The sequence below is a fragment of the Schistocerca nitens genome, chromosome 1, assembly GCF_023898315.1.
Source record: "Schistocerca nitens isolate TAMUIC-IGC-003100 chromosome 1, iqSchNite1.1, whole genome shotgun sequence".
Taxonomy (NCBI): Eukaryota; Metazoa; Arthropoda; class Insecta; order Orthoptera; family Acrididae; genus Schistocerca; species Schistocerca nitens.
The window spans coordinates 349,677,498-349,690,613 of NC_064614.1; the positions used below are offsets into that span (position 1 = coordinate 349,677,498).

The 13,116-nt window shown below is 42.4% G+C and overlaps 1 pseudogene; it reads left to right on the plus strand.

Annotated features, from left to right (window-relative positions):
- The first annotated feature begins 11,458 nt into the window (after positions 1 to 11,458).
- On the plus strand, positions 11,459 to 11,576 carry LOC126207369 (5S ribosomal RNA; annotated as a pseudogene).
- The last annotated feature ends 1,540 nt before the right edge of the window (positions 11,577 to 13,116 follow it).

A 13,116-nucleotide genomic window follows, 5' to 3' on the forward strand; every position in this document is an offset into this window, starting at 1 on the left:
ATAAATAAATGTAACATATTGCGCGTACATAGGAAAAGTAATCCATTACTGTACAGCTACACTACTGATGACAAACCGCTGGAAACAGTATATATCGTGAAATATCTAGGAGTAACTATCCACAGCGTCCTTCAGTGGAATGACTACATGAAACAATCAGTAGGAAAAGGAAAGGCCATAAAAATTCATGGGAAGTATCTGAAGAAAATGTAATTAATCCGTTAAAGAAGTGTACAAAGCACTTATTCGGCCGATTCTTCAGTACTGTTCATCAATCTGGGATTCTCTTACCAGGTAGAACTGACAGAAGAGATGAGAAAATCCGACTTAGAGCGGCGCTTTTCGCCATGTGATTGTTTAGTCGACGCGAAGCACTACAGAGTGCTCAACAAACACCAGTGCCACTGTCTACAAGAGAAGCGTTATGCATCATAGGAGGCTTACTATTGAAATTTCGAGAGAGCACTTTCCGGAAAGTGTCGGAGAGCACACAACTACCGAGCGAGGTGGCGCAGTGGTTAGCACACTGGACTCGCATTCGGGAGGACGACGGTTCAATCCCGTCTCCAGCCATCCTGATTTAGGTTTTCCGTGATTTCCCTAAATCGTTTCAGGCAAATGCCGGGATGGTTCCATTGAAAGGGCACGGCCGATTTCCTTCCCAATCCTTCCCTAACCCGAGCTTGCGCTCCGTCTCTAATGACCTCGTTGTCGACAGGGCGTTAAACACTAACCACCACCACCAAGATACAACTTCCTCCTGTACACATTTCGTGAAATGACCACAAGAAAATTCGAGAAAATAGAGATATTAGAGGCTTACCGACAATCATCCTTCCATGAGCGATTAGAACAGGGAATGGAGAACCAGATATTGGTATTAGAAGTTCCCTGCACCACTTACCGTTAGGTAGCTTGTGGATAATGGTGTGTATGTAATTCTTGTATTCCTTAAAACCAATAGCTTTAAATGTGAGGGAAGCTGTTAGTAACACCTGCATGAAGGAAGGAAGACTTACTGTCCCACGGGTAACGTTCGTTTGAGACGGAGAGCAGGGTCGGGCTGGATGCGGACGGGGACAGATATTGGTCGTGGCATTTCAGAGGGACCATCACGTAACCCGCCCTAATTTATTTAGGGTATCCAGTTTAAATCCAGGTCCTGCCGAATGAACAATGCCGTAGTTGTGTTGCACCTGTCATTATCACGATGAAAAATGATATCATCTTTTCCCGTTGTTCTTCCTGCATGCGCTGAAGACTTGAAGACTTGTAGCAAACAAATTATTGTATAGTATTCAGTACTATCAGCTTTTCGATCGTCTCCAGCAATGGTCGTTATATGTCCACTGTAACAAAAAACAGGTGACCATTTTCTGGGAAGTGTTACGTAAACAAACCACTCCTTTTGGTTTCAGACATCTTGAAACGCGCAAAAAATTGATTACTGCTTTTCTTAGTCTCCTACCAATACATCTGAGTTTCGTCTCCTGTCACGGTACTTCATGTGGAATTTCATTTTCAGGGTCAAATTGTTTGAGCACTTCCTGAGACCAATGGAAATGGGCCTTGTTTTGAGCTTCACTGAAACTGAACGGGATACATACAGATGTTTTCACAGCTAAATGTGCGTGCAACACCAAGTATACCTCAGCTATCAACATATCCAGTTATGGCTCTGTCTCACGGGAAGTCACATGCCAATTCTCTTCAATCCTGCAAACCCGTTGTAAACAGTTTTTTCTGCTTGTGATTTATTACCAAAAATAAAACGAAGCATTTTGCAGTACTGTTAATGGAATGGAGCAGTAGGAACATGCAGTGTTTACAACTCCAATCGGAGTTACGACTGCCGTAAGGCAAAAATACAGCACTTACAGTAACTTCCAATCTTATCAATAATGAACCATGACACTCTCTAGTAAAATGTCTGTTGCACAAAGTGAATTTCCATCTTCACACTTAATCACGGTCCCGTTACATTGGTCAACACAATATCTAAGAATACAGTCATGATCTTAGGGACAGGGACCAGGTCGTGTTGTAGAAGAGGTATTACATTTCGGTATAAGTGACAAGCTTCCGAATGTTTCTGTGTACACTTCGGAATGTTCGAATATGTGATGTTGAGTCTGGTCTGATATCAGAGATAATCTCAACTATTTGAACAGTATGTTTTCTGAACACAAATTTGTGTCTGTTAATGGAGCAACTTAAAAATCATAATAAATCTCACTGCAAAAAAACAGCAAATTGTATACCTAATAACTTGCAGAGCTTAAAAACAGCAAACTGTTCGGCCCACATACAACAGGGCAATACCGTATCGATTCCTGGCTAGTTAAGCAATACATAAAAATCTACCTACTGCAACGTTTGCATACAGAATTAAAATGTGCTCCAATAGAAATATTTGAAATGTTTACTTGGAAAGTGATCTAAAATGACCTACTGAGCTGAGGATGATAAACTGATTCGCTAGCGCTTATTCATTGATATGATGTCTTTAAACTTTCGTGATGCGCCACGAAATTTCAACTTCATATTTTTGTTGAAACTAGGGAGTGTCTTGAGAGTTTTAGCTCGCATATTCATTAATAACATGAGTTGCTCGTTTGCTGTTATTCATATACATTCATCCACTACCAGAAGTTGTCAACACTCCGGTATTAATGTTTACGTTCAGAACACGATATTGGATACCTGCTCCTTCGGAAATGCCTTTACTTGAGGCGCACTAGGCTGTAGCTAAGCATTCGATCCAATTAAGTGAGACCCGCTACTGACTGAAAGAATTCAATTAGAAGACCGTGCGTGTGACATTGCCTTTGGTAGGAGAGCAATTTCAACTTCCCATCTCTGGCCAGACGAGCGTCTGGGAAAGCCAATTTTCCTGTGCAGTCGCAAAACAAGACATTGAGCTTTTATTTAAAGTAGAATTATTCAGCTGGTAACAGTCGTTTTATATAAGCAATTTGTAGTTTAATGTGTAGCCACGCCTAGCACTGCAAAATTTAAAAAGAATTCGGTCTGTCTTTCACTGGTGGGTGATCGTTGTCGATCTGAGGAAATGTCTTCAGGTGCCGCACGAACATCGTGCAGAACTAAATGTAGCAGGTGCCTCTTTACAAACGTCTAGGTTATTCCCGCATAATACTCCATATCGCGAAAGGTGTTCTACCACATTTAGCCCCTAGATGAGGTCTGACCCTGCACAGTGAACTACGTACCTTCTTATTTTCGACAGACGAGTTTTTAGCTCCTCTTTGTTTATTTATCGCTTCAATGAAATTGCTAAAGCTAACCTTGACTACTGTATTATCTGGACTGTTGTGAATCATCTGGTAGAGGTTTCTCACCCCGACCACTGCTAAATGATATTCGTATTTAAGTAAGACATGCGCAATGGAAGCTATCGAAATCTGGAAGTCTTTTGTACTTTATACCTAACTTCCACATAAAACGCTCTAATATTATTCAGGCAGATATTTCACTTCACGCAAAGCCGCATTACACAATTCAATGCAGCATGGAAATGCCGAGGGGCGCTAAACAATGCTTGCGAGCTCCTGCGTTGATGTTTTTGTTCCTAAATGAAGTCTGTTTATTCATTTTACGAGCTTTAGGGTACTTGGAAGTGAAAACCTCTTTTTTAACTTTAAATACGCGTTCTGAAATTAACTCCAAACAAAACCATATAACTTTGCTTTGTGTCTTAGACCTTGGAAATTCGAATCTACAAATGTTTGCAAATGTTTGACGTAAGCAGTCAGTATGATAGCAAACTTTAGCAAATATATTGCAGTAAAATGTACTTCTGAATAATATGAGTATGACTGTATCATAAAGTATTATTTAAGAGGCCCCTAACTGAATTTCTTAAGCCGCCTGTCAATGTCTTGAAAGCTCTCAAGAGAAATTCAAACGGATTTAAAGTGATCTTAAAATTCTAGAAGGAGGTTCTGTGATTGTTCCAGACAAAGAAACGTCATATGCTCTCTGCATACTACATAAATAGACTCAAGGGATTAATGAAGAAGGACAGTCCACTATTTTAGTGCTGTAAATAAAACGTGATAGAACTTCAGTATGTTACAAACATTAAGTGTAACGCAGCAGCTGATAAGGGGCAGTCGGACTCCAAGCATACTCACACTCATTACTTTCTCGTCGTTCTATCGTCACGGCCGCAGTAGATAAACACGTTTAATTTTGTTAATATGTTCCTGGTCGGAAAGGAACCTTGTCGTCAGGTTAGAGAATGGGTACCGGTCACAATTGGTTATGTTATCATTGATAGCAATCAACATGTCAAGCCACAAATTTTACTGATTTATTAACTTGTAGCACTCAGTAACACAAACTTTCACATTATAATATTTGTCAAAAAATACACCGTTAATACTGCGACCTCTGTCATTTCGTTTTATATGCAAACGACATATGTAAAGAGCGCACAGGCGTGCATACATCTTACGCGAAAGCTACCTTGCCAGCGACTGCTGGGTGTGGTTTGAAAAATACTACTTACTGCCGTTTCCACGCTGCATATTGTTACGTCACACTATAGAAAATCTTACATATCCCCAGAAAATGTTATGAGAGATTTTGCGAGAGGCAAACAGCCACAAAAATAAAAGAACAGAATAAATGAAAATTATTTTAGTACAATAAATGTATTAATAATATTCATTGAGTCAATTACATTATTATATTTATGTCACAGTATTATGTGAATGATTATTGCAAAACTTTTAAATAATAAGGAATAATCATGTTAGTGTAAAGCTAAACAACTATCAATGAACGTAAATTTATTGCAAAGAAAGTAGCATGTTTACTAATCCATAGAAATGAAATTTATATTAATATAAATGATACAAAACTAACAAACAAATCAATAGAAAGTATGAGTTCCACATATATAAATGTAAAAGAAGACAGAAATACTTGTATAGCAGATGAAAATGTGAGGAACATACTCATAAACTGTAGTACAACGAGAAATATCATGTAGTACATCCATCAATTAGCAGTGAAATGGTGATGAAATTGAAAGTATTCTATATCACTGAGATGTTTTGCTGGGTGGCTTTTGGTTGAACAGAACTCTGCATGGTTACGTACCAGTGCTGTCATGACAAACTGTTCATCACTAAGTCTTGAAGTTTCACATACCAGCCTTTGTTGTATTTTACTTTCCCATAATTCTGATTTTAACTGTGAGTCATTAATCGCTGAGGATGCATGCTGGTTTGAGCACACTCAGAAAACAGTCTTCAAATTTCTTTAGCATTATGGGACTGTTTCGCTTACATAGAGGATAAAGAGGAGTTGTCTTGAGATAAAAGCTCTGGTATTCTTTCAATTTCCCGATCCGTAACTTCACGTTTCGCTGACAGAAGAGGATCAGGCCTGCTTCTAAATGTTTCATGGTTCTCAGTATGTAATTTGAATTTATAGTCCTTCATTTACCTTGGTTTCTTACAAAACGTTGTATAAATTTCTTAAAATACACTCCTGGAAATGGAAAAAAGAACACATTGACACCGGTGTGTCAGACCCACCATACTAGCTCCGGACACTGCGAGAGGGCTGTACAAGCAATGATCACACGCACGGCACAGCGGACACACCATGAACCGCGGTGTTGGCCGTCGAATGGCGCTAGCTGCGCAGCATTTGTGCACCGCCGCCGTCAGTGTCAGCCAGTTTGCCGTGGCATACGGAGCTCCATCGCCGCGACAGCGTGGACGTGAACCGTATGTGCAGTTGACGGACTTTGAGCGAGGGCGTATAGTGGGCATGCGGGAGGCCGGGTGGACGTACCGCCGAATTGCTCAACACGTGGGGCGTGAGGTCTCCACAGTACATCGATGTTGTCGGCCAGTGGTCGGCGGAAGGTGCACGTGCCCGTCGACCTGGGACCGGACCGCAGCGACGCACGGATGCACGCCAAGACCGTAGGATCCTACGCAGTGCCGTAGGGGACCGCACCGCCACTTCCCAGCAAATTAGGGACACTGTTGCTCCTGGGGTATCGGCGAGGACCATTCGCAACCGTCTCCATGAAGCTGGGCTACAGTCCCGCACACCGTTAGGCCGTCTTCCGCTCACGCCCCAACATCGTGCAGCCCGCCTCCAGTGGTGTCGCGACAGGCGTGAATGGAGGGACGAATGGAGACGTGTCGTCTTCAGCGATGAGAGTCGCTTCTGCCTTGGTGCCAATGATGGTCGTATGCGTGTTTGGCGCCGTGCAGGTGAGCGCCACAATCAGGACTGCATACGACCGAGGCACACAGGGCCAACACCCGGCATCATGGTGTGGGGAGCGATCTCCTACACTGGCCGTACACCACTGGTGATCGTCGAGGGGACACTGAATAGTGCACGGTACATCCAAACCGTCATCGAACCCATCGTTCTACCATTCCTAGACCGGCAAGGGAACTTGCTGTTCCAACAGGACAATGCACGTCCGCATGTATCCCGTGCCACCCAACGTGCTCTAGAAGGTGTAAGTCAACTTCCCTGGCCAGCAAGATCTCCGGATCTGTCCCCCATTGAGCATGTTTGGGACTGGATGAAGCGTCGTCTCACGCGGTCTGCACGTCCAGCACGAACGCTGGTCCAACTGAGGCGCCAGGTGGAAATGGCATGGCAAGCCGTTCCACAGGACTACATCCAGCATCTCTACGATCGTCTCCATGGGAGAATAGCAGCCTGCATTGCTGCGAAAGGTGGATATACACTGTACTAGTGCCGACATTGTGCATGCTCTGTTGCCTGTGTCTATGTGCCTGTGGTTCTGTCAGTGTGATCATGTGATGTATCTGACCCCAGGAATGTGTCAATAAAGTTTCCCCTTCCTGGGACAATGAATTCACGGTGTTCTTATTTCAATTTCCAGGAGTGTATATAACCTAAGTCTTTCTTTTGTTCTGCCTCTAAATCAGATTGATTCTTGAATTTCGCCATGGAGTTTTCGTACAATCGTCGTTGCTTTTCCATTTTCTTCAACTGCACTGACCTGCTTATCCACATAATTAAACACATTGACTTGGGCTTAATTTTATCTCACATCATTATATTTTAGACTTACGCTCAGTGACAATTAAGAAATCAACATACAAAGATGAAATTATCAATGTGCTGTGTTCAATTTCTCTTCTGCCAATGGATTACTTCATAAATATCTGCTCAATAATTGGTTGGCTTTTATTTCCAACCGCACTAATAATTCTCACATGGGAAATATCGGCAATCTCACCATGCTGAATGATTTCTGATATAATTTCTTCAAAACTGCAACTGTCCAAAGCATATTCTAATTTTAATCTTCAGATTTCCACTGGTATAACTGGCATTAAGACATCATCCGTAATTACTTCGCACTCCATCCCTATATCTTCTCTCATGTCGTGGTCATTGTCTCATATGAGATAAAAATGATAGAAAGCCATGACCCTTCTTGGCCTGTAGTGTTTCTAAGCGGGTCTTACTTCTAAACTATACTCAGTTTCCATGGTAATGATGCTCCTGAATCCGTAGAGCATGATTTTATCTTTGATGTGACCTATCATATTTTTGTTCGTCATACTGAGGCCGATTATGTTCTTCATATTGTCAGCATTGTTCATTCACATACTGATAATCTACCTTCCTATGAATTTTATCTTCTCACTGGTTCCAGTTACGCCGCTAATTATTATTATTGTAGTGCTGTCGCTGCTGTGCACCCAAATTTTGATCGTGTCGATTTTTCTAGTTTTCTTCATGCATGCAGGGTCCATCATTAATGACTTCCATGCGCTCGATAGTCAACAATACTTCATCACAGCAAGTGTTTCACGCACAGCGAATGGCAGTCTTTTAATTAACAACTGAATTATATTATGGTGCTTCATTAGATGGCCCAGATTTGCAACTCTATTCCAGTGATATTGAAAATAGCTACTCATTGTGCCTTTATTTCAAACGTGTATCGGCAGCGACGTTAAGTCAACTTTAATTTTCTGCTGGAAGATCTGGAACCAATATTTACACAAAAATGCCTTCTCAAATTCTTTGGAAGTATTTTATATGGTTTGGAAGCGAATATTCATTTCTGCATATTATCAATAGAAATCCCTCAAATCCAACCCCCAAAGACACAACACCCTTTCCATCTTCCCTCAAAACAAGCAAACAGAAATTGTTCAAATGGCTCTGAGCACTATGGGACTTAACATCTGAGGTCATCAGTCCCCTAGAACTTAGAACTACTTAAACCTAACTAACCTAAGTACATCACACACATCCATGCTCGAGGCAAGATTCGAACCTGCGACTGTAGCGAGCAAACAGAAGCTGAACGTCACCAGGAACGGCGCCAACGTGAAACATTCAGACAAACCAACATACCTGGGTGTAGTGTTGGACAGATCACAAACATCATTGCGAGAGAAGACCCTCCAAAACGATGTCGTCAGAAAAAAAACTTCTGCCAGCTGGTGTGGCCGAGCGGTTCTAGGCGCTTCAGTCGCTACGGTCGCAGGTTCGAATCCTGCCTCGGGCATGGATGTGTGTAATGTCCTTAGGTCAGTTAGGTTTAAGTAGTTCTAAGTTCTAGGGGACTGATGACCTCAGAAGTTAAGTCCCATAGTGCTAATAATTGGGGGGGGGGGGGGGGATTGTATCAAAGCAACTGAAGTCAGAGTAATAATCAACACAGCTCTATGACAGTATGACTCTGTGGCGGTTTCAGTTTCAACAGTGTCACATCGATAATGTAATTCACATTTCAATTCATCATATCTGCACGTTAATAACTCATTAAGTAGTGCCGCATATCTGTTATTTCTTTACTGATCTACATTGCCTGACAAGATTTAACAATAAGCGAGTAACTGATTTCCAATTTTCGCAATATCTATACTTGTCATCAGTACATTTGGATCAAAATCTATTTCACCACTAATTTGAGTATCTTCAGTTTTTAAGAATTATCCAACAGTACACTGTCTACAAGCTCCACTTAATCGGCAATATTAGCTGTTCTAATCATTTTTGTACTGTGAGTTACACCGTGACAGTTTAAATTACCAGCAATCACTACGGAAGTTCACTTTGTACGTAACTCAAAAATTCTATATAACGTAGATTTTGATGAATTTCTGAAGCGATGCGAAGCATTTGCTTGCAAACTCACTGTGGTTTTCCTTGAATTATAGATCGACTCGATCCGAAGACGGCGTGGTGTTCGAATTCTTCTGTTAAATGTCACATTGTAAGCTCTCACGTCTTTCTTTACCCTTGTTCTACCTCACGGTCGCAATAGGCAACACATTTAATTAATATAGTCGAAGTCGGAAAGGAACCTCTTCATCAGGTTATAGGGGGGGTACCAGTTATAATCGGGTAACTTATTTTGTAAAAAACGTCATTCCGTTTGCGGAGACAATATTTGACTCACTGTAAGGGTTTTTTTATTCTATCACTATTTTTAATACATCATAGCCCGTTTCGGTCTTCAAAGACCATCTTCAGATGCTATGGGCGGTATTTGATGAACAAGTGGCCATGCCTCGTTAACAGCCGGCCGCGGTGGTCTAGCGGTTCTAGGCGCTCAGTCCGGAACCGCGCGACTGCTACGGTCGCAGGTTCGAATCCTGCCTAGGGCATGGATGTGTGTGTTGTCTTTAGGTTAGTTAGGTTTAAGTAGTTCTAAGTTCTAGGGGACTGATGGCCACAGATGTTAAGTCCCATAGTGCTCAGAGCCATTTGAACCTTGTTAACATCCATAGTATTTTAAGATGGCCTTTGAAGGCCGAAATCGTTTATGAATGCATCATAAGAAAGTGATCAGATGTGTTATCATTGATAGCGATCAACGTATCAAGACACAAATTTGCTGAGGTATTAACATGTATCAATCAGTAGCACAACATTTCACATTTCAATGTTTGACAAAAATATACGATTAATATTGTGGCATCTGGCATTTCATTTTTAACTTAAGTGACATACGTAAACGCACGGGCACCCATACGTCTTACCCGAAAGCTAGCTTGCCAGGCGCTGATGTGTGTGTCTTAAACAACACTACTCCTTGTAGTTGCTACCGCACTACGTACAAGGTCTGTTCAAAAAACTTCGGAACTTCGCCTACAAAATTTTTCTGCGCCAATCTTTTACTTATTGCGCATGGTCTCCTTCAAAATATTCTCCTCCACAACTGACACACTTCTCCCAACGTCGTTGGCACTTCCGGAAGCAGTCTTGGTACGCCTCTTGAGGGTTTGCACGAAGCGCCATCTGCGAATTTTCTTTTATCTCGTCTATCGTTGCAAATCTTCGCCCTTTCAATGGGGTTCTCCATTCTGGAAATAAAAGGAAGACCGCAGGGGCCAGGTATGGAGAGTACGGAAGATGAGGCAGCGCAGTGATTTCGTTTTTTCTGCAACAGTCACGCACCAACAGAGACGAATGTGCCGGTGCGTTATTGTGATGCAAGAGCCATGAATTGTCTCGCCACATTTCAGGCCGCTTTCTTCTCACACTTTTTCATAGTTGTCGCAACGCGTCCCGATAGTACCATCGATTAACAGCTTGTTCCTGTGGCAGGAATTCATGATAAAGTAATCCTTCAAAGTCTTCAAAGTCAAAGAAAACTATCAGCATGGCTTTGACATTTGACCTGACCTGGCCTGACGAGCTTTCTTCCGTCTTGGAGAACTTTTCCCGACCCATTGTGAAGACTGGATCTTGGTCTCAACATCATAACCGTAGACCCACGTCTTCTCACCAGTCATGATTCTCTTAAGGAATACCTAGCTCTCATTTCGCGATCCAAAAGCTCCTCACAGAATGTGAGGCAGAGGTCTTTCTGGTCTTGACTCATGAGCCGTGGGACTTAATTGGCGGCGACAAGATGCATTCCAGGATGCTGTGTCAGGATTTCATGACATGATCCAACGGAAATGTTACATTCTTCTGCAATCTCTCTTCGATTGGCACGCACAGTATCGTTGACGATCCTGACACTAGCGTCGTCGGTAGACGTCCAAGGGCGTTCTGAACGAGAGTCATCTTTAACTTCTGTCCGGCAATTTTTACACCGTGAACCATTCGTAACGCCGTGTACGGCTTTTTGCACTCATCACCGTAGGCTTACTGCATCATTTGGTGTATCTCTGTAAAGGTTTTCTTTAATGTCACGGAAAATTTAATGCAGACACGTCGCTCCTCTAACTCTTCCATCTCGAAATTCGCAGACTGTGCCACTCAACGTTCTTCTCAATGCAGAACTGAACAATAACTAGCAGACTTACAGCAATGAAACTTCCGTCAATAGCACATAAAACAGGTGTGCGCAGGAATGCCAACCGCATTTCTCTCCAAAATTGGCGCGAAATTACGGATGTTTCGGAATTTTTTTAACAGACCTCTTATTATGACGTTATCCTAAAGGAATTCCGCCAATGGCCTTGCCGTAGTGGTAGCACCGGTCCCCGTCAGATCACCGAAGTTAAGCGCTGTCGAACTGGGCTAGCACTTGGATGGGTGACCATCCGGTCTGCCGAGCGCTGTTGGCAAGCGGGATGCACTCAGCCATTGTGAGGCAAATTGAGGAGCTACTTGATTGAGAAGTAGCAGCTCCGGCGTCGGAAACTGACATATGGCCGGTAGAGCGGTGTGCTGACCACATGCCCCTCCATATTCGCATCTAGTGACGCCTATGGGATGAGGTTGACACGGCGGCCGATCGGTACCGCTGGTCCCTCACGGCCTGTTCGGGAGGAGTTTAGTTTAGTTTAAAGGAAGTCCTAAGTGGTCCCTAGACTCGCAATATTATTCAACAGTATTTTTGGATGAGCAATTATACTGAACGTGTAGGATTGAGGCTGAGAGGCAGTGGAATAATATAGAGCACATCAAAACCTTTTGAAATATATTGCGCCGCGTGGAAATTTTGTGCCATCTGTGGGTAGTAATGACAGTATCCTTGTCAGTCTCTCGTGTGCTACAGACTCGGGACTTTTGTTGAAAGTAAGTTCAAAATAACACGAAAGAGTGTCGTTACTAAAATGAATCGAAAGATATGAATTATTCCCGGCGTTGAGAGAGACAGATGAGAGCGGATGAGTACAAAAAGTGAAAGCTTAGGAATGCATGGTATGAATTGTCGGTCAGGAAGAACAATGAATGACAAGGAAGGAATAAGTTATTAATAAAATCTAACTAACGCAAAGTTATTAATAAAAGTATACACATATTTTTATTTCTGTGTACACATTACCTGTCTGAATATATTGCTTTAGTGGACGTATTATTGCATTACACGCTTCCATAACTATGTCTCAAATACATCGAGGTGAAACTGTGCCTGTAAATTTCAAGAATTTTGAAAAAATTGCCAGTAGCAAGGTATCGTAGCGTAACAGATAATCGCCGACTTCGTAGCACTGCGTCTGTCATGGTAGTATTTTGTTTTTTGATTGTGGGGATCACAGAAATTTATTGGGTGAGAGTGGAGTGGGCCAGGGGGAGAGGGGGGCGGGTTAGACTGCGACACTACTCTAAACTATCAATCTTTTATGTAAATAAGCTGGTTCCTTTAGGGGCGTGTCTTGCCACAAGAACTACGTTTTGTAGGCAACGCGAAAAAGGTATTACGAGGGTCAGTCAAAAAGTAATGCCTCCTATTTTTTTTTCTACGTTTAATTGTCAGGAAATTTAAATGCAATTACATAGGTTGAAAACCACAACATTGAGGATCATTTTGTCATTTTTCAATGTAATCTCCGCCCATCTCTACAGTTTTGGTCCATCTTTGAACAAGGGCATGTATCCCAGCACGGTAAAAATCACAGCTCTGCTTCCTAAGCCATTGACGCACGGATGTTTTGACGGCCTCCTCATCTTCAAAATGAATCCCACGATGAGCTTCTTTTAGTGGCCCGAACAGATGGAAGTCTGATGGTGCCAGGTCAGGGCTGTATGGGGGATGAGGCAAAACTTCCCATCCAATTTTGACAATCTCGTCAGAGGTGTGACGACTGGTGTGTGGTCTTGCATTGTCATGCAAAAGAAGAACATCTGCCATTGATTTTGTTGGGCGAACTCGCTGAAGAC